This window comes from Hylobates moloch, unplaced genomic scaffold (assembly GCF_009828535.3).
Source record: "Hylobates moloch isolate HMO894 unplaced genomic scaffold, HMol_V3 SCAFFOLD_5, whole genome shotgun sequence".
NCBI lineage: Eukaryota > Metazoa > Chordata > Mammalia > Primates > Hylobatidae > Hylobates > Hylobates moloch.
This window is the reverse complement of record NW_026652280.1, coordinates 9,203,249-9,225,501: the sequence shown is the minus strand read 5'-3', so window position 1 is coordinate 9,225,501 and position 22,253 is coordinate 9,203,249. Positions and strand designations below refer to the sequence as shown.

At 37.7% G+C, this 22,253-nt stretch overlaps 1 long non-coding RNA gene across 1 annotated transcript; it reads right to left on the bottom strand.

The window, feature by feature from the left end:
* Positions 1 to 885: 885 nt before the first annotated feature.
* LOC116468050 (uncharacterized) lies at positions 886 to 21,955 on the bottom strand. The gene is made up of 3 exons (XR_004247972.1): positions 21,611 to 21,955; positions 13,503 to 13,681; positions 886 to 1,054 (listed from the first exon to the last, which is right to left on the bottom strand). It is a non-coding gene; the product is annotated as an uncharacterized LOC116468050 (long non-coding RNA).
* Positions 21,956 to 22,253: the final 298 nt, after the last annotated feature.

Genomic DNA, 22,253 nt, shown 5'->3' with positions numbered 1-22,253 from the left:
AAGTCAGGAAACAACAGCTGCTGGAGAGGATGTGGAGAAATAGGAATACTTTCACACTGTTGGTGGGACTGTAAACTAGTTCAACCATTGTGAAAGACAGTGTGGTGATTCCTCAGGGATCTAGAACTAGAAATACCATTTGACCCAGCCATCCCATTACTGGGTATATACCCAAAGGATTATAAATCATGCTGCTATGAAGACACATGCACACATATGTTTATTGTGGCACTATTCACGATAGCAAAGATTTGGAACCAACCCAAATATCCATCAATGATAGACTGGATTAAGCAAATGTGGCACATATACACCATGGAATACTATGCAGCCACAAAAAAGGATGAGTTCATGTCCTTTGTAGGGACATGGATGAAGCTGGCAACCATCATTCTGGGCAAACTAACGCAAGGACAAAAAACCAAACACCGCGTGTTCTCACTCATAGGTGGGAATTGAACAATGAGAACACTTGGACACAGGAAGGGGAACATCACACACCAGGGCGTGTTGTGGGGTGGGGGGAGTGGGGAGGGATAGCATTAGGAGATATACTTAATGTTAAATGATGAGTTAATGGGTGCAGCACAGCAACATGGCACATATATACATATATGCAACAAACCTGCACGTCGTGCACATGTACCCTAGAACTTAAAGTATAATAAAAAAGTAAAAATAAAAATAAAAAAATAAAAATAAAAAGTGTGCCTCTGTCATTGACAGGAAGGCGACCAAGGATAAATCACTTAACCTCAGGTTTTTTTCATTAGTAAAGTAGAGATATTAACGTGTGCCTAACTTAGGTTTAAACACAACACTTAAATTTGGGTCATTGCAAGAATGAAAGGAGTATATGAAGTCGCTGTAGAACACTGTAGAATACTGTGTAAAGCAGTTATTTTTATTCATTAGTCCATAATGTCACTGACAATAGAGACAGTAGTGATGTCTTTCTATCCTGATTTGTCTCTCTTCATTGGTACTGACGGATGGGGCCAAGCTTGCAGTAGATGAGTTCTTCACTGTGTTTCTTACCTGGATTTTGAAGATCCTGAAATACAGAAATATTGTTTAGAAACAAAATTTTCTCTGGGTCTAATAATTTTCTTTTACATGAATGTACTTACATCACTGAGGGGAAGTTATTGCCAGTCCTGAACATTCTAGAAAGAAGGCCAGTAAAACTCAGTGATTAAGAAAGTTTTGAAAACCTTTCCCTATAGCCAAATTGGCTTGTCACTGCCTTCTGAAATATAATGTGTGCATGTCATTTCTGCTTTTGTTCCTAACAGTTATCATTTCTCTTTTTATTTTGTATAGAATGTCTCCCCTCTCTAGTCTTTCCTTTGTTTAGAACCCAATTAAGTGCACTTTTTCTAAAAATAGACATTTTGATTACTTCGGCTGTCCAGTAAAGACCATTCTTAAAAAGTCTTTGGTGGGCCGGGCGTGGTGGCTCAAGTCTGTAATCCCAGCACTTTGGGAGGCCGAGGCGGGTGGATCACGAGGTCAGGAGATCGATACCATCCTGGCTAACATGGTGAAACCCCGTCTCTACTAAAAATACAAAAAATTAGCCGGGTGAGGTGGCGGGCGCCTGTAGTCCCAGCTACCCGGGAGGCTGAGGCAGGAGAATGGCGTGAACCCCGGGAGGCGGAGCCTGCGATGAGCTGAGATCGCGCCACTGAACTCCAGCCTGGGCGACAGAGCGAGACTCTGTCTCAAAAAAAAAAAAAAAAAAAAGTCTTTGGTGAATGCGTAATTTACCATAATATGTATGTATCATTTGCCTCTTAAGGTCAATTGTGAATTCTTTGGGGGAAGGAATATGCATTGTCCTCAACTGTTAGAAAATAATAGTAGAATTTTATGATGACAGGATGATTAGATGAATAAGAAGGGCTACCCTAGTAAGTACTGTTTGGGAGCAAACAAAGTTAATTGGCCAGAAAGAGTTTAAAACATTGATTTGATGGAAAAAAGTTTTCAAAATCAATTTAAAGCTTGATGAATTTGAAATTAAGGAGGCAAAGTATTGACTTGGAAACCACTGATGTATGACCAAGAGTGTTTAAAGGAAGAAGACAAAAATTTAAGTTTCATATTTAGAAAAGGAAAAATTGAGGGTAAAATTAGACCCATGAAGAGAAATCTGGTGGGTCTCTTTTAGTTGTCTTGCCTTCTGTAGTCAATGCAACATAACTGTTGTATTTTTCACATAGAAAAACGAATGTAGAACCTATATCTCTTGCAAACCACATCCTGATCTTTACAAATCAATCTTCTTCCTATACCAAAATGTTCTCCTTTTAGATGGCAGCATTTGAAGTGATGGTGTGAGGTCCCAGAAAGAAATGCACAATTGTTGCATTATTTTATTTCATATTTAAATAGGTGGTCATCTTCTTATTTTCTTACCTCTTCTAACCAAAGTCAAAATACACAGAAAGTTGAATATACAGTTTTTGGAAAGAACAGTTTGCTATTAAGATTGGCAGCTTCTGTTCTGAATGTTCTTAACAGGACCAGTTCTTGCTTAGCATGTTCTTAGTTTTCCAAGTTTTTCAGACAATACTAAGACAATTTGCTTTTTCATGATAGAGATAAGTGTTACGTAAAAATGAAGTTACTTTATTGTCCATTCTCTGTTCTTTTAATATTACCTTACTGGTTTAGGTTGACTTGTGATTTTCTTTCCCAGTGGAATTTTCCATTAGATTGCATTTAGAAACAATATGGGTTCTTAGACTCCAGTTAAAAATGTTCACTGCTCATGGCCACTTGTCTTCAGGCCATAAGAAAGACACAGATTGACTGCATACACCATGAAACGATGTTCAATCACATTGGCTTTTGTAGGCTCACCTTTTAAATTATTCTTCTTGGCCGAATTTGATAAAATGAAAGGATTTTTACTTGTAGAGTCTTTGTGGCTACTTAACTCAGCTTTAGTATGCTGCATTGGCAACAACTCATTTGCATTTATAACTTAAATGTAGTGACATAGAAAGCAGACTTTCAAAGATCTGAATGTAGTTTTACAATCGAATTCTTTATCCCCATAACCTGTGGTATGTGATCATCCTGGCCTACCTTCACCAAGAATCCCATGAAGTCGGTTTAGCCAGAATTCCCATTACATCTGATGTTTCCTCTCAGTAATTTTCCATCCACTGACTTCATCCTCCTCTTGGCTATAAATCCCCACTTGTCCATGCTATATTTGAATTGAACCTGGTTTTCTTTCTCCTTTGCAATTGTTCCTGAATAGAATCTGTGTTCACAACTTTAACCTTAACCTCTGTCCAGTTCTGGTTTTCTTTGCCAGGCAGGATTTCTATTTCTAGGATCTCTACATAGTGTATAAATTTGAAACAACAATTGTGGGGTTTCTTTTTTTGTACTTCTTTCTTCTCATCTGTGAAAAAAATTAAGAACTTTATATCTGGATTTTCTCTGAGAATAAGTGTAATATTTATGGGGCTTATAGTATAAGACAGAGGCATAGTAAGGAAGAGGAAAGAGAGAATGGTGAACAAGAATTTCTATTCCAGTGGAGATTAATTTGTCATACTTGGGATGTGTCATTATTTGCTAAGTTATGTAAGTCAAATTATTTCCTATACATTATTTTTTATCTTTTGTAGTAAAATCTAAATATTCTATGGTGAGAGAAGACCGAAAACTCTAAATGCCGTGGCATTAGGGGCCCAATTTATTTTGGTTAATTTTTGCATCCTTAGCATCCAGCCCAGCAGCAGATAGATACAGAGCAGGTGATAAGCAAATATTTCTTTTTTTCCAAATATTTATTGATTAAGCAAATGAATAAAAATGAAACGAAAGTTCTATTCTATAAGTAATTTTTTAAAAAACCTGGCTAAACTGAACTCTTGAAAAGGAGGCTAATTCAAACACTTGGTCATTTCTACTATTGTTTTAAGTAGAAAAATCACAAACAAGTATCTAACTGAGCACTGAAGAAAAGAGCTAACAGCTTAAATAAAGTTGCAAAGGAGTTGATACTGGCATGCATACACAGAGACATTCCTAACACCTTGTTTGACTGTTCCACACAATTTTATTTCACTGGTAACAGTTTGCTGAAGAAATGGAGACAAACTGATATTAACAGAATGCTTCTCTGAGCTTGATGAAAGCATATTAACCAGACAGATAATAGCAACTTCTAGGAACTTAGTTGCTTCCTAACTCCTGCATAACAGAGACCTAAAGGTGAAGGTGAGAGTTTTATTTAATTATGCTCATTATGACTATCACAGCCCACTCAGGGATACAGAATGATCACTTCCTTCATTCTATCATTGCTTTAACTTAACAGACACCATCATTTTTCTGGCCAGTGAAAAATGTTTATTGTGTTCATCCTTTTATCTAGATTGGTGCTTCCCAGTAGAATTTTTGGTGCCGATAGCAATGTTCTAATATCTCTATTATCCAACACTGTGGCCATAAGCCATGTGTGGCTTTTGAGCCTTGGACGTGTGGCCAGTGCATCTGAGGAACTTGATTTTTAATTCAACTAATTTGAATTTAAATTTAAATAGCCGTATTGGCTAGTGGCTCCCATACTGCACAGGGTAGCTTCAGACTGTAGCACCGGTGTTCTGTGGTGGTATTTGGCTTTGGGCCAGATAGAGTCAGGGTTTGAACCCAGTGCTGCTATAATATTTACAAGTTATGGGAATTTTGCCACATTCTAAGGGATGACTACACACACACACACACCCCTACAGCCTAAGTAGACTTACCAAGGAGTCAATGTATAAAATATGCGTCTACAATAGTTACTGATGTATATTAGGCCAGCAATGATCCTCAAAGTCCCCTCACTTTCTGGATATATTATAGATAATAATTACAGTTTCTTAAGGAATTACTTTGGGCCAAACACTCTGCTGATCACCTTCCACACTTTAAGGTTAAGCAAAGTGACCAAGGCAGCAAGTGATGAAGCCTAGATTTAAACCCAAGGCTGAATCCAAAACCTATATGTTCATATATCATATATATGGGGTAATAACATATATAGTACATAATATATAATATATATACATTATAAAATATATAATTATATATTTATATATTAAAATATTTTTCATATATTATAAAATATGTTTATAATAAATTTTAAATATATATAATTATATATTACATACATAATAATATATAAATATTTATATACATATAATGTATTACCCCAGCTTTGCCTTTTAGCTTCCTGAGTGTGGGATGAATGGCTTATCCTTCCTCCTTGGCAGAGCACTTTGAATTTGACAGGAGCTCAACTTATGTGGGTTTATCATTGGCTTATTTCGTACAGAAGGCATTGATGAATAAGAAGGAAGATAGTATGTTGGGGGTGGCAATTCACTCCCTAGAGAGTATCAGTACAACAGTGTCTCTTTTCACTTGTTTCAGAAGCTCAAAGAACCCAAGAGCACTGTGTGATAGGCTGCTTTTACAGAGGAGTACAGGAAGATTAGAACCGAGACCTCAATGTCTCCTGCAATGATTCACAGCAACTTGGCCAGAGACCAGTATGTAAAACTTACCTAAGACAAGCCTCAGGACATATTTCAGAGTATCAACTTGCAAAAAAACCCATTTCTGAGTGCTAACATCATTGTATGTTGTCTTTTGCTACATAATTTTATTCTTATTTTGTTAAAAAAAAATATATTTTTGATTATTTTTCTTGTCACTCTTTGATTCCTGGTATAATAATAGCAGGGGCCCTGAATCATAGAATGAGGCCTAAAGACTCTGACAGTTGCAGCAGAATGGGGAAATTGGTTATGCTCACTCAGAAGAAGTGACAGATGCTCCTTCATCTCATGTGATGCTGGGAGGCGTGGGCATAGTTTCACGATCATCTCTGCCGAGGTAGGCAGGGAGCTCATGTGGACTTGATTCTAACCATTGGCTCCAATTTAGCATGGGCTTCCTGTTAAGTAGGGACAGCAATATTGACACTATACAATGCACAAAGTGTGAGGATAATGTAAGACAGATAGGACTGTTCCTTGCAGATGGTAGGTAAGTCTTTGACTCTGCACCAGGGAAGAATGCGCTTGGGTATAAGAGCTCATAACAGCTGCCACTCTGGGCCCTGGTCAGCTCTTTAGGCTCAGATAGAAGCCCTCACACATGTGTAGCTGAGTAAGAACACTCTCTTTGATAAGAACGATTTTAAGAGGGGCAAATAGAACCATATTAGGGTTCTCTTTTTATCTTATTTCTCAATGACATGACACTGTTCTGAATGCTGGATGCTTTATTGACGTGAGAATAAAAAGGGAGACTCTTCTGGTGCTGACAACAAGGTGTGACTCTCAAAAACTGGCCATTCCTCAGTAGGCATGTGGCCCTGCTCTCAAAGTTGCATCAGTAAGAATGGCTCAAGATCAATTTTTCTGAAAATCTAGTCATTATTTTTTGGCAGGCATTCTCTAAATATAATTGGCTTATCACTAAAATCCTATGTAGCAGGTTAACTCATTTAGTTACTTGGGATTACATTTTGTATTCAATGTATCTTGGAGGTACACCAAGAAGTTACCTTCATTAAAATTAGATGTCCTTTGACTGCAATCTGGAAAGAAGTGTTAAATGGTTTAAATGGGCATTTTATAACACCTGCTTTAAAAATTCTGTAGTATAAAATACTTATTTATAAGCTTTATAATGCAAAACTTTGAGACCTTTGGTTTGAGTGGATCTGATATTGCTGTTGAGATACTTGACCTTTTCTGCCAACCTTTCCTTTACCTACCTGATGGACAAGTTTCAGAGCTTTCTATGAAAGCATAAATCCATAACTTTTATTAAGGGATTAAAATCCTAGTCTTTTTGTTTGTGCACAAAATAAATCAATCTGTCTTTAATTAGTGGTGTAGATTATCTTCAAATGCTTTCCAAAGAGCTTTAACTCTTAGCTGTAGGATATCTTAGCTTAGCTATCAGGTTAGAACATTTCTTCAAGATTACTTGAAGTGCATGTGATAATCTATTCTTCTTATTGTTCTAAATTTTAGAACTCTGGGATCAAGTCAGACCACTAGAAAACCACATATTTAGAGAATCAGACAATAGTTTTGGCCTGTTTGCTTGTTTTTATTTTATTTATTTATTTACTTTTTTGAGACAAGAGTCTCACTCTATCCCCCAGCTGGAGTGTGGTAGCACCATCTCGGCTCACTGCAACTTCTGCCTCCCGAGTTCAAGCAATTCTCATGCCTCAGCCTCCCCAGTAGCTGGGATTACAGGTGCCCACCACCACGCCCAGCTAATTTTTTTATTTTTAGTAGAGATGGGATTTCACCATGTTGGCCAAGCTGGTCTCGAACTCCTGACCTCTGGGGATCCACCCTCCTTGGCCTCCCCAATGTGCTGAGATTACAGGCATGAGCCACTGCACCCATCCTGTTTTTTTATTTTTATTTTTAACTACATGTACATATTTTCTTCAGTGTCATGCATGTGACCATGTCAAGGGATGTTGTCAGAGAAATGCTATTAGGACTTCTTTTTGTGGGCAGAGGTTGTGGATTTTGTGCTTCATATACACAGTGAGACCTTCATGGGGATTCCTAGCATAAATGTAGTCCTCCCTTGTTATCTGCACTTTCACATTTTGTGGTTTCAGCTTCCTGAGGCCAACTAAGGTCCAACAATATTAAATAGAAAATTCCAGAAATAATACATTTTAAAATTCCCTGTTGATTTTGGGTAGTGTGGTGAAATATGCTGTCCTGTTCCATCCCACATGGGACATGAGTCATCCTTTTGTTCAGTGTATCCACACCGTAGATATTACCTCCCCCTGTTAGTCACTTAGTAGCTGTCTTGTTTATTGTATTGAAAAAAAATGTAGTATGTAAAGAGTTCAGTGTTATCTAAAGTTTTAGTCATTCACTGAGGGACTTGGAACGTATTCCCTATGAAAATATGTTGCCCAGTTCTTTTTATGGAAGAATGCTGTGTTTCCTAGTTCTTGATACCTAAGGAAAACTAAACTTTTCCTGAACATTTTTTTTCTTTTGGCCGTTCATCTTTTTTAATTTTAATTTTTAATTTTTATGGGTACATAGTAGGTGTACATATTTATGGGATACATTATATAATATATATTAATATTATATTAATATATATAAACATTATATATATTTATTGACAAGCTCTCACTCTGTCACCCAGCTGAAGTGCAGTGGCACTATCCTGGCTCACAGCAGGATAGTGACCTTTTAGGCTCAAAGAATCCTTCTGCCTCAGCCTCTCAAGTAGCTGGGACTACAGACACTATGCCTGGTTAATTAAAAAAAAATTGTAGAGATGAGGGTCTTGCCATGTTGCCCGGACTGGTCTCAAACTCCTAGCCTCAAGTGATCCTCCTGCCTCGGCCTCCCAAAGTGCTAGGATTACAGAAGTTAGTCACCAGACTTGGCCTACATGAGATATTTTAATACAGGCATCCAATATATAATATTCATATCAAGGCAAATGGGGTATATATCACCAAAAGCATTTATCATGTCTTTGTGTTACAAACATTCCAATTATGCACATTTAGTTATTTAAAAATGTACAAAAAATTATTATTGACTATAGACCCAGTTGTGCTATCAAATACTAGATTTTAATCATTCTGTCATACTTTTATACCCATTAACCATCCCCACTTTCCCGCTCCCATCCGCATCACCCTTCCCAGCCTCCGTTAACCATTATTCTACTTTCTATCTCCATGAGTTCAATTGTTTTAATTTTTAGCTCCCACAAATGAGTGAGAACATGCAGTTTGTCTTTCTGTGCCCAACTTATTTCATTTAACATAATGACCTCCAGTTCCATCTATGTGGTTGCAAATGACAGGATCTCATTTTTTTTTTAATGGCTGAATCGTACTCCATTGTGAATATGTACCACATTTTCTTGATCCATTCATTCACTGATGGATACTTAGGTTGATTCCAAATGTTGGCTATTGGGAATAGTGCTGCAGTAAACATGGGAGGGCAGATATCTTTTAGATTTACTGATTTCTTTTCTTTTGGGTATATACCTAGCAGTGGAATTGCTGGCCCATATAGTAGTTCTATTTTTAGTTTTTTCAGGTACTTGTACTAATTTATATTACCATCAGCAGGGTACAAGGATTCCCTTTTCTCTACATCCTCGCCAGCATTGGTTATTTACTGTGTTTTGAATAAACGCCATTTTAACTGGGTTGCAATGATATCCCATTGTAGTTTTGATTTGCATTTCTCTGGTGATCATTGATGTTGAGTGCCTTTTCATATACCCGTTTTCCATTTGTATGTCTTTTGAGAAATGTGTATTCAGTTATTTGGTCCATTTTTAAATTGGACTATTGAATTTTTTCCTGTTGGGTTATTTGAGCTCCTCATATATTCTGGTTATTAATTCCTTGTCAGATGAATAGTTTGCAAATATTTTTCTCCTATACTTTGGGTTGTCTCTTCACTTTGTTGATTATTTCATTTGCTACTGTAGAAGCTTTTTAACTTGATGTGATCCTATTTGTTCATTTTTGCTTTGGTTGCTTATGCTTGTGGGGTATTACTCAAGAAATCTTTGTCCAGACCAATCCTGGAGAGTTTCCCCAGTGTTTTCTTGTAGTAGTTTCATAGTTTGAGGTCTTAGATTTAAGTATTTAATGGATTTTGATTTGATTTTTGTATATGGATAGAGATAGGGATCTAGTTTCATTCTTCTGCATATGAATATCCAATTTTCTTAGCACTATTTATTGGAGAGACTCTTTCCCCAATGTATATTCTTGGCACCCTTGTCAAAAATGAGCTCATTGTAAAGGTATGGATTTCCTGCTAGGTTGTCTATTTTGTTCTATTGATATATGTGTCTGTTTTTATACCAGTACCATGCTATTTTGGTTATCATAACTCTGTAGTATAATTTGAAGTCAGGTAATGTGATTTCTCCAGTGTCGTTCTTTTTGCTCAGGTTGGCTTTGGCTATTCTGGGTCTTCTGGGGTTCCATATAAATTTTAAGATAGTTTTCCTATTTCTGTGAAGAATATCATTGGTATTTTGATAGGAATTGCATTTAATCTGTAGATTTTTGGGATAGTATGGATATTTTAACAATATTGATTCTTCCAATCCATGAACATGGAATATCTTTCTATATATTTGTGTGTCCTTTTCAGTTTCTTGCATTAATGTTTTATAGTTCTCATTGCAGAGATCTTTCACCTATTTGGTTAAATTTATGCCTAGGTATTTTATTTGTAGCTATCATAAATGGGATTACTTTCTTGATTTCTTTTTCATATTGTTCACTGTTGGCACAGAGAAATGTTACTGATTTTTGTATGTTGACTTTGTATACTGCAACTTTACTGAATTTGTGAATAAATTCTAATAGGTTTTTGGTGGAGTCTTTAGGTTTTTCCAAATACAAGGTTATATCATCTGCAAATAAGGATAATTTGACTTCTTCCTTTCCAGTTTGGATGCACTTTATTTCTTTCTCTTGTCTGATTACTCTAGCTAGGATTTCTAGTATTATGTTGAATAACAGTGGTGAAAGTGGGCATCCTTGTCATGTTCCAGATACTAGAGAAAAAGTTTTCAGTTTTCCACCATCCAGTATGATACTAGCTGTGGATCTGTCATATATAACTTTTATTTTGTTGAGGTATATTTCTTCTACACACAATTTTTTGAGGGTTTTCCATCATTAATTTTTTTTGAGTCATTACTCCCCAGACTGTGTTCTGCAGTCTTTTTCTTTTTTTTTTTGAGACGGAGTCTCGCTCTGTCGCCCAGGCTGGAGTGCAGTGGTGCAATCTCGGCTCACTGCAAGCTCCGCCTCCCGGGTTCACACCATTCTCCTGCCTCAGCCTCTCCGAGTAGCTGGGACTACAGGCGTCCGCCACCACGCCCATCTAATTTTTTGTATTTTTTATTAGAGACGGGGTTTCACTGTGGTCTCAATCTCCAGACCTCGTGATCCACCCGCCTCGGCCTCCCAAAGTGCTGGGATTACAAGCGTGAGCCACCGCGCCCTGCCTCTGCAGTCTTTTTCTAAGCAGACTGGTAAGTGGCACAAGGAAAAAGCTTTCTGGCCCCTTTATATGGTAATCATCACATTAACAGCTATGTGTGGTTGAACAGTTGAGAAGAAACAAACATTAACTTTAGTTAAATCCTGAATTTGCCAATATTTCTTACATCATGTGTGTGGTATGTGGGCATTTCAATTATGATCTGGCAGAACAGCATTAAGCAGATACCAGTTTGTGAAACGCTCCTACAGTTTCATGATTTTCCTCTTTACTTTGTTTTGGTTGCCAAGAGACTCAGAGAGAAATTTGCAAAATTTTAGACTTTAATTCCCCAGCCTGTGACCTGGACAAGGTAGCCATAGACATCTTGGTAAAATTTCAAATTCCACTTCATCCTACCTGCTTTGTGAATTGTGGCAGAGCTGTTTCTGCTGGGTCCCTGTCCCCACGAGAATGCAGGACATCGTGATTCCTCTTTCTCAACAATCACGATAGCAGGCTCTGCTTAGTTTTTCTCATTTATCTTAACTACTAATCTCTTTCTATTCTGGGCATTTTACTGACTTATGTTTTACTTTCAGTTCAGTTCTTCCAATGACCTGCAGTGAATACAAGTCGATAGACTTATCAACCAATCTCATATTTACTTGTTTCTGAAGCTTTAATATCCAGTCTCTTCCAATGAGCCCTACTCAGTGGATTTTCAACATATACTTTATCTTATAATATCATCTTTTTATGACTTTTATTTCTATCATCTTATTTTCCTTCCTTTATCTTTTTTCTTCAAATTTCTGACTTATTTATTATCCAATTTTCTTATACTTATCTCTGAAATCTGGCTCAAGTCCTTCATGTAATGAGATGATGGCATAAATAAATTACTTTTTTTCACAATTAATTAAAAATAAATAGGTTGTTTCCTTTCTAATACCTGAAGGGATATAGTCAGATGGAAGTGGGGATGATGCCATGGCAGGGATATTAGTGGGAGTGTTGCCAGATCATTTTGGAGAATGGGAGGTGTTAGGCAGAGCTGGGTAAGCATGAGGCTCTTTGAGGCCCTGAGCAGCATGGAATAAAACAGTGTTTCCTGGTCTGACTGACCCTAGCAGAAATCTCAGCTTTGTGCCTGACCAGTTGTCCCTTCTGGGTCACAGCCATGCAAGAGAGACCTTGGCCATGCTGGTGTTGTCGTCTCAGGATAAGGTGTCAGCTCCCTCCCAAGTGTGTGATTTGGAATCCTGATGTGCAGCAGCATGCAGAACAAAGTGCCTGCCACCACAGAGTGTGCCCCTCACTGCTCTCGGCTGCACTCACAGCACTGACTCCAGCTACTCTGCAATATTTTGGGAGAAATTACTTGTGTGCTTACTTCATTGGTCAAAATTCTCTTCCAGTTGAAATCGAGTGACCTACAATCATCTTTTTTTGCTTCCTGGATATTCTGGAGTGACACAATAGAGTGCATTGAGAACAAATGTTTAATTATTGAACAGGGCCCTGCCTCTGAACTGTTTTGACTAAAAGAAATACCACAGACATATTTCTGACCCTGATGCCTCGGACTTTGTTTTATGCCTTGATTTGTCAACATCCATTTGTCTTTTTCAAAACCGAAGTAGAGAATTTCATAAAAATTTTATTTGTCTTGCATTGGAATGAACACACCTCATTTATTTGATTGAAGTTGCCTCCTTTTCCCAGTTTTATTCCTCCTAACATCACTACCAGTTGAATACTTCAGAAACACCTCTTTTACATAGGTTACAGCATAAAACCCTTTAATGACTCCTGTTACGTATAGGTTAAAATCTAAACACATTATTATTTTGGATTTCCAAGTCTCCAAAGTTTGGGTCCAGTTTTTATTTTTAGCCTTATTTTTGATTAGTGCTCCTTTCACAAACCATTTGCTCCAATCACACTAACGTTTCCATTTGTTGCTTTAAGATTTTGCCTTGAATGTGTTCCAATACAGGTCTTTAATCTACATAAATAATATAGATAGTAGTAGAAGCAGTGAAAATAATGGTGACCACATTGAAATGTTTCAATCATGTATTTTTTTTTCCTGTCTTTCAACTATTTGTCATTTGTCTTCTTTTTACACGTTTCTTCACCTATCTTAACATCACGTCAGGGTCCTCTCAGCCCCCTTTTCCCTGTTATGCCTTCTGGACCACTGTGGCTAGAAATAAACCCTCTTTCCTGAGTTACTTTGATTCTTACTGTCCAATCATTGGTGACCACATTCTGGGCAACTTCTGCAACTAGGTACCCTTTTTTGTGTGTTTAGAAAGTTCTCAACTTTTAGGAGTGACTTATGTTCATTTTTCAAAGTGAATGGCACCTATTTCAAACCTTTTGTGGGATGTGTTGATTATATATAGAAAATTAAATTCTATTATAGCTAATACATACCTGCACACACATGCATAAATAGGAGCAATAAATGAGAGGACCAAAAACACTTACATGCAAATGGCAGGTGGTGACTCCTCCCCTCCTGTCACTGAAGCCACTCGGAAGATTTCTGTGTTCTCTCTCCTCCCTCTTCCTCCTCTTATTTGCAGGTCTCCATTTTGATGAGTTTTTCTGATCTGACAAAGTAAAATGGGGACTGTGAACTGAATTGCATTAATATAGTTCTAATTGAAAGTAGTCCAAGTTTACTATTTAATTTATTGTGTAATATTTAGTTACAAAATTTTGTGTTGATGAATGTGCTTTGTTTTTTTAAAAAAAATTGTGAGATGTAAACAAAAATTTAGAGGAGATCCATACTTAATCTTGTGCTTTTTTCCAGATGTTTTGGCTCAGTCCTGCAAGCATTATACTAATGACAAGAGTAAAATCAATGGAGATAACATAGGGATGCAAACATGAGCGCTTTAATCTATTAGACAACTTGATAATTCACATTTAGATTGCAAGGAAATGAAGAGAAATGTGCTGTCCTCTAATTTAATTGTTTGGCTCATTATTTTCTCAGAATGGATGCTATGTGATTCTTTCTGAGGTCAGCTGGGGATTTCTTGGAATGCTGTGGAGGGAGACCTGGTACAGGGTGGAATACAGACCTCCTGGGGACTGGCTGCATCAGCAAGATGCCCTCTCCTTTAGGCTGCAGCTACATCTGTGAATCATACATTTGGGAGGAATGTAGATTTTACTTGGGGATTTAACCTACTTGCAGTTTGTGGAAAATATCCGAATGGAATTACGAAAGCATCACCTTAATTATAACAACACATTTATTTTCCTTGACAGTCTTTTGTTTTGACTTATTTGAATTTGTTTATTTAAAGAAGGTTGGTAGGTGGCAGTTTTTGTCTGCCATGTGTGGTGTGTGTGCATGTGATACTGACCTAGCTAAAAATATTTGCATATGCCCACAGGCCATTGGTAAAATCAGAATCAGCATAGAAATGAATCAATTTATGCTTTGCGAGGATCCCATTTTTTTATATATACAGATGGGATAGTTGAATCAGGATGCATGATACTCCAGTGCATTTCTGAATTTTACTGCACCACCTGCAGCCTGTCTTTGTGCACCTGAAAACCCTTCAGAAGCAATGATCTCTGTATGTGATGTCCTGCACCCTGCTGAATTCATGCTGTGACGTTGTACATTGTCTCAGGGGAGGTGAAAAACAAGAGGGTTTAGACAGAGGCTCAATTTAGCTCTGGAATATGGGGGAAAAGAGCCTACAAAAATTTGCATACAATCTCTATTATTTTGTAATTGTGGAATTATTACTATTTTTCATTTAAGTCACTCATTCAGTGCACTTTATGGAGATTACCTTAATGAGAGTGAGTGTTTGGGGTCATTGGGACTCCTGGAGCTTTTTCTTAGTTGGAGGACAACTTTTTATTAAGGTTTTAATTTTTAAATTAATTTTTAAATTTTATTTTATTATTTTTTAAATAAATAAAATTTTAATTTTAATTTATTATTTTTTACTTTTATTAATCTATTAATTTTCTATTAATTTATTTATTAAGGTTTTTTTTCTTCTTTTTAGACTTCAATATTAGCCTGAAAGTAATTGAGAAGCCAATTCCAGAATTCTTGAGCTAACTGCCGTGGATATTATGCAAAATCAATGGATAATCTCCATACTTTTTATATGTCATAACAACCGTTTGATTAACTATTGTGGAAGATTTCAATTTTCTTTGAATCTCTGAATAGGCCTATTTGAATGTTTTTTAAGGAGAAGAAAACAGATTTGTAGTGTGAAATTTGGTGTAGGAAATGCTGATAATAATTAAAGAGGAGGCCGGGCATGGTGGCTCACACCTATAATCTCAGCACTTTGGGAGGCTGAGGCAGGTGGATCACTTGAGGTCAGGAGTTGGAGACCAGCCTGGCCAACATGGCGAAACCCCATCTCTACTAAAAATACAAAAATTAGCTGGGTGTGGTGGTGTGCATCTGTAATCCCAGATACTTGGGAGACCGAGGCAGAAGAATCGCTTGAACCTGGGAGGTGGAGGTTGCAGTGAGCTGAGATTGCACCACTGCATTCCAGCCCGGGTGACACAGTGAGACTCCCTCTCAAAAAAATAAATAAATAAATAAAGAGGAAATTAGGAATAAGAAAACAAGAAGGAGGTAATGATGTGTACAGAGTAGAACATACACATACACACAAACACACACACTGAGATTTTAAAAGCAGTCTTGAGAGAAGGAGGATGAACTTGACATGGCTGTGAGAGTCCCATGGGAGAGAGCCAGAGTGTTTTGCTATGCACTGGCATGAGGAGAGAGATGGAGAGATTATATGTACACTGTATACAATCAATAGGTAGGAGTTGGGAGCTCAGCCATGTGGACACACTGAATTTTCTTCCTTAGATAGGCTGTGCTAAGTGTGTTAACTTGGGTTTCCAAAGTTTTCTTTATCTTAAGTATCATGTTAACTTGGCATAATAAGGCATGATTAAACAGGGAGGCTAGAGAAAATACGCATTCCATCTTTCAAGAAGAATCCACGAACAACCTTGCTTCTCACACTGCTCTAGTGCTCATCCAGGCACTTGTTTCCTCTCAGAACAAGTATTTGCTGTTAGGGAGAATCTTAAAAGATGGGCTCATGTTTCCCTATGGAGGGACTTGTGTTTGGGACTTCTGCTTTCCTCTGCCCCTCATCCTGGACATTCCTCCAGGAGAAGGAGGCATGTCCCTTCCCTGACTGGTGAGAAGGAGGAACTGGCCATGCTTGGCTCAGTCCTGATGGCTTCCTTTTTCTCTCTCCCCCAGGGTCATCTGCCTGTCCATGGCATGCATTCTCATCTGCTCTTTGGAGCCCAAATCTTGCCTTTACTAATGGCTAGCTGTGTAATCTTGGAGAAATTTCTCAAATTTTTGGTGTCTTACTTTTTTATTTTCTAGATGGAAAATAGATGTGATAATAGATTGCCTCCTTGGACATTGTATGGAAGATTCTTTAATTAAAGATAAGGAAGACTTTTGTAGAGGTAAACAGATTAAGCACAGCATACACTATCTCTCACCTCAGAGACAGAGCCAACACATCCACGAATATGTGTCTTGTTGAAGGGGTGATATTAAAGGATAGGGGTGTTACACTTACTAAAAGCTGTCTGTATCTGATGGACACTTGATAAACCTTTGTTAGATGAAGCCCTAATTGAAAGAAGGAAGCTATATTTTGAAATGTCTCCAGATGATTCTGCTAAATACCCCTTTTCCTCTCCTGCTACAACACACACGCGTGCTCGCACACATACACACACACACACACACACACACACATTTGTATATATAAGCACATCACCTATTGAGAGTCATTGTGAAACCTCCCTCTTTAGAGCTGTCTTTTATTAAATTATTTATGACACATATGCTTTCTAAAGACAGCAGGCTGGTAATTTCTTTTTCCTCTTGACAAGCACTGTTAAGAATATACTTATTTTGTACTATTTTAAAAAGTAATATTTACAAACCACTAGCATTTTCTGAATTATATTTGACAGCATACACTACTTGCTTCATGATCCAAATATAGTATATTGAATAGATGGCGATGTCCTTCACAGTCACTATTGAGTCATAAGGCGCTGAAGGGAAGTCTGGCTCATGGGAAGTGCTCTCTCATACGGTGAGAGCAAAGGCTGGGACACGACCTTTGATTTCTTCCTTCTGTTATAATAATAGATTTTTAAAAAGTTCAAGCTCAAAATCTAAGTTGTCTTTCATGTTATATTCACTAATAGTGTATATTATAGCTAGATATATGTAAATATAGGTCTTTAGAATATCTTCATCTAAAATAATTATTTGCAGACAACACATCTATCATTTAGGTTCATGTTGTAGAAACCTGGATTATGGCTTAAAAAGGTTTCTAGTCACTCATTACTAATTTTCTTTACTTATACTTGCCTTTAATTCAATTTTGAAAATACATATAATATCAGAGATTTCCTTCTTGGATGTTATATGGAATGGTGAAATAATACCCTTTAGTAGTTGAGAAACATGGAGAATTTAGGAGGGTTAAGCTCAAAACAATATCGGCAAGGAGTACAAAGGCTTGGTTAAAAAAACAAACAGGTTATTTATATGTGGCTTATCATGAGATCATATAGTTTGATATGTGTAAAAAGTAATGCTCAGATATGTGGTAAAGTAGGGAAGATAAATAAAATTTACTCAATCTGTTTCTCTTAGATGGAAAGCTAGTGCCATATATTCTTTTTTTAATCTTCAGGGATAAACATAAAACATGGTCCCATAATTACCTCCGTTTCTAGTATGTTCTCTGTGTTGCAGGTATGATAGTAGGTAACTGGCAAGCATTGGCTAATTTGATTCACAATTTAGTGTGGCAATAATATGTTGGCTCTAATTTTTTAAATAGAAGAAAAAATAAGCATTCGATATGTAAATTGGAAAGCATTATCTCTTTAACAGAAGATTAACTTTATTAAACATTTTGCTGCACTAGGTCTATGACATTTGAGAAGAAAATTTTACAAAGATTTTGGAAATCCCCAAATCTACATATATATCTTTCCGTAAAGTACACGTACAATGATTTTGAGAACAAAACTCATCTGGAAGGCACATCCTGGAAGATGGGCTTGGTTCACTCCCTGAGTGCCCACTCATGTTCACCTACTAACATATAAACTCACAGGGGTAGGACTCCTGGTAGGACATGTGACAGATCAGAAATGTGAGAAGACAAGGGGGCTCGTGGACAGCTGAAGAGAGAGATATTCAATTGTAGAAGGCCCGTGTATAATCTCTTTCCACACTTGTTTGTGCGTATTTGAATAATGTTGTATATACAGATTTGTACCTGCGTTTCCCCTTCTATGCATTTCCCATGTCATTAGAAGAATTAAAATTCCTCTGTCATAGAGAAAAATAAAAATTATTTGTATTGTTGACTAGATATTTTATGTTAAGAATTATTAATGTTTGTGTGTAATAATGTATTCTGAAAGTTTTTCTCTTGGAAGCACACATGCTGAGGAATTTATAGATGTAATAATATGTCAAGATTTTGCTTCAAAATATGTACTTGAGAGGGACAAAGTAAGTAGGAGTATGAATGAAGTAAGTTTGGTACTGCGTTGATAATTGTTGAATCTACATGATGGAAATGATGGAATTTATTATACTGTTCTCTGTATTTTGCATATATTTAAACGTTTTCGTGATTAAAAGTTAAAGTTTTTCTATAAATTTAATTTCTAATGGCTTTATGATGGTCACAATAAAGATATATTCATGTAATCATTTATATTATACAATTTGGGGACATTTAATTTATTTTTTATTTTTCGAGATCATGTAAAGTATGGTAATCCACATTTCTCTGTGCATGAAATTTTACCAACATTTAAAATTATTCTAGGGGGAGAATTTTGGGGGTATATTACTGCACCAGGCCAGCCTGGGATACAGGCATCACGCCTGTAATCCCAGCACTTTTGGAGGCCAAGGTGGGCAGATTACTTGAGGCCAGGAGTTTGAGACCAGCCCTGGCCAACACCGGAAAACCCTGTCTCTACTTAAAAATCAGCTGGATGTGGTGGCACACGCCTGTAGTCCCAGATACTTGGGAGGCTGAGGCATGAGAATGGCTTGAACCCAGGACGTGGAGGTTACAGTGAGCTGAGATTGTGCCACTGCACCCCAGCCTGGGCGACAGAGTGAGAGTCTGTTTCAAAAAATAAAAAAATTTCCTGCAGCAATGGATGTAATCATTTAAAAGTGATATGCACTTTTCCAGTTGTTTCCCAAGTAGACTTAATTGTTTCCCAGATAGACTGGATATTTTTTCTAATATTATGAGAATGCCTGAGCCACCTCATGCTATTAGTATTGCCCATCGTCGTTTAAAAATATATCTTAAATTGATCATTTCATTATGGACATTAGAAGAATAGATACTTCTGGAAATATGAGAAATTTATGCTGGTTGTAGAAAATTTGGAAAGTGCAGAAACATCCCAACAGTAAAAGAAAAGCCACTGTTGAAGTGCGAATTTTTCTTTTTTTTTCTTTTCTTTTTTTTTTTTTTTTGAGATGGAGTCTCGCTCTGTCGCCCAGGCTGGAGTGCAGTGGCGAGATCTCGGCTCACTGCAAACTCCTCCTTGCAGGTTCACGCCATTCTCCTGCCTCAGCCTCCTGAGTAGCTTGGACTACAGACACCCGCTACCACACCCGGCTAATTTTTTGTATTGTTTTTAGTAGAGATGCGATCTCACTGTGTTAGCCAGGATGGTCTCGATCTCCTGACCTCATGATCTGCCCGCCTTGGCCACCCAAAGTACTGGGATTACAGGTGTGAGCCACTGCACCCGGCCTGAAGTGTGAATTTTTCATAACAATCTTTTTTCAAAATATTTTGAAATATTCTCTGCTGTTCAGTTATAATGATAGCTGGAGGCATTATACAACTTTATTTTGTAACATATTTTTTTCCAGTACAGATGTGAAAAGCTTCACATCTATTATTTAGTACTGCAATGTCAAATAAAGTTAGAGAGAAGTTTCAGAAAAAAAGATAAATTCGTAAAAGGCTGTATAGTCTCTGTGAGGAAAAGTGACATAGGACATTTCTCCATTGGCAGCAGTTAGGAAATGTAGAAAGAGCGTCAGAGTTTCTGAGTCAGCTTTCAGATGGATGTCCTCACTTTTTCTTCATTATACCCAAATGAAGATCTTGTTTGAATTTTTTTTTATTATACTTCAAGTGTTAGGGTACATGTGCACAACGTGCAGGTTTGTTACATATGTATAAATGTGCCATGTTGGTGTGCTGCACCCATTAACTCGTCATTTAACATTAGGTATATCTCCTAGTGCTATCCCTCCCTCCCCCCACCCCGAAACATTGCGGCACTATTCACAATAGCAAAGACTTGGAACCAACCCAAATGTCCAACAATGATAGACTGCATTAAGAAAATGTGGCACATATACACCATGGAATACTATGCAGCCACAGTTACATAAAAAAAAGGATGAGTTCATGTCCTTTGTAGGGACATGGATGAAGCTGGAAACCATCATTCTCAGCAAACTATCGCAAGGACAAAAAACCAAACACTGCAATGTTCTCACTCTTAGGTGGGAATTGAACAATGAGAACACATGGACACAGGAAGGGGAACATCACACACCGGGATCTTGTTTGAAATTTACAGATAGAGAAGTGAAGGCCTTGGAGATACAATGTTCTTCAGAAAGTGGTCAGAGCCTCCTAACATTGCGTCGGGGCTGCGCCCCTCCCTGCTCCCTCCTGCTTTGGCTTCTTGCCAGCCTGGGTGTTCCTGGTCCCTGCAATGCTTGCACTTTCCTGAGTCATTACTGTGGAATCTGTTGACCCTTCTTCTTGAGAAACTGTTCTTCCAATTTTTTTTTTTTTTAAGAAAACTGTAAAGTTAATGCATACTCTTGGGAAAAAAGAATTCTAACAGAATTAAAGATTATAATTGAAACATACTTTATGCACAGTTTTATATACCATTTTTTCTTAATACTATGAACAAGTTTTCTGTGTCCTTAGAATGGTTGTAAATACCATAGTGGTTACAAGGGGCGTAGCCACATTCTAAGAGTGCATCGCCATTGACTTAATGCTCCACTGTATGCTGTAATTAGGCCATAGCCTTGACTGACCCATGCTCCTGCCTAACGGTGACCAGTCTGCACCTCAGAAGGCCAGGCTCTCCCCTTGGCTGCCACCTACAGCCAATCTAACCAGCTGTGTACCCGAGTCTCTGTTTTTTTTTTTTTTTTAATGTTTTCCCCATTACTTCAAGGTTTGGATAAAATAATGTACTGTGGTTTGCAACCTGGCTTCCCAAATAAGGAGGCTGGAAGTCACAATCTGAAACTGAGTGTTAAATTAACCCCCTGTTCAGGGAATTGAGTAATGAGGAAAAAAGACCTTGAAAGAGCTAGGAAGATTCATTTCCTCTTCTCCCTTTTTCTGATGAACAAACTATTTCAGGAAAGAGATCTTGCTTACCTCTGCAGCCTCTCTGAGATATCCCTCATGGCCACATGAGTGCACTCAGCAAAGGACTCAACTTGGGAAGCTGTGGCCAGGATGGTATATGTCACTTTGCATTGCTTCTCATCCTTCCCTCTGTAGCTGTTTTCCTCACCTTCTTGCCATGAGTTTGCACGTCCTTAAACAAAATAGGATCCTTTTTAGTCATTGCCTCAGACCAGGCTTTTTAGGGAACCTGGGCTCAGGCAGAGACCTAGATGAAGAGGGAGGTAGAATGTTCCAGGAAGGAGATGCAGAATGTACAAAAGCTTTGTGGGGTGAGGGAGCATGATAGGGTAAAAGCAAAGGAAGGTTGAAATGAAAAAAAAAAAAAAAAAAAAGTAAATGGCAAATGTGAAATGTGATGGAGAAAGGAAGAGGAGGGGCATGTGATGTAAACTAGCTGGGGACAAAACCACAGAAGTTGGTGTAGACCCCGGAAGCAGTCTGGTCTTGATTCTAAGAGTAACAGCAATCTACTGTAGGGCTTCAGGGAGGATGGCAGTGGGATGGAGATAGGGTAGTGTGTTAGTCCATTTTCACGCTGCTGTAAAGAACTGCCTGAGACTGGGTCATTTATAAAGAAAAGAGATTTAGTTGACTCACGTTTCCTTGTGGC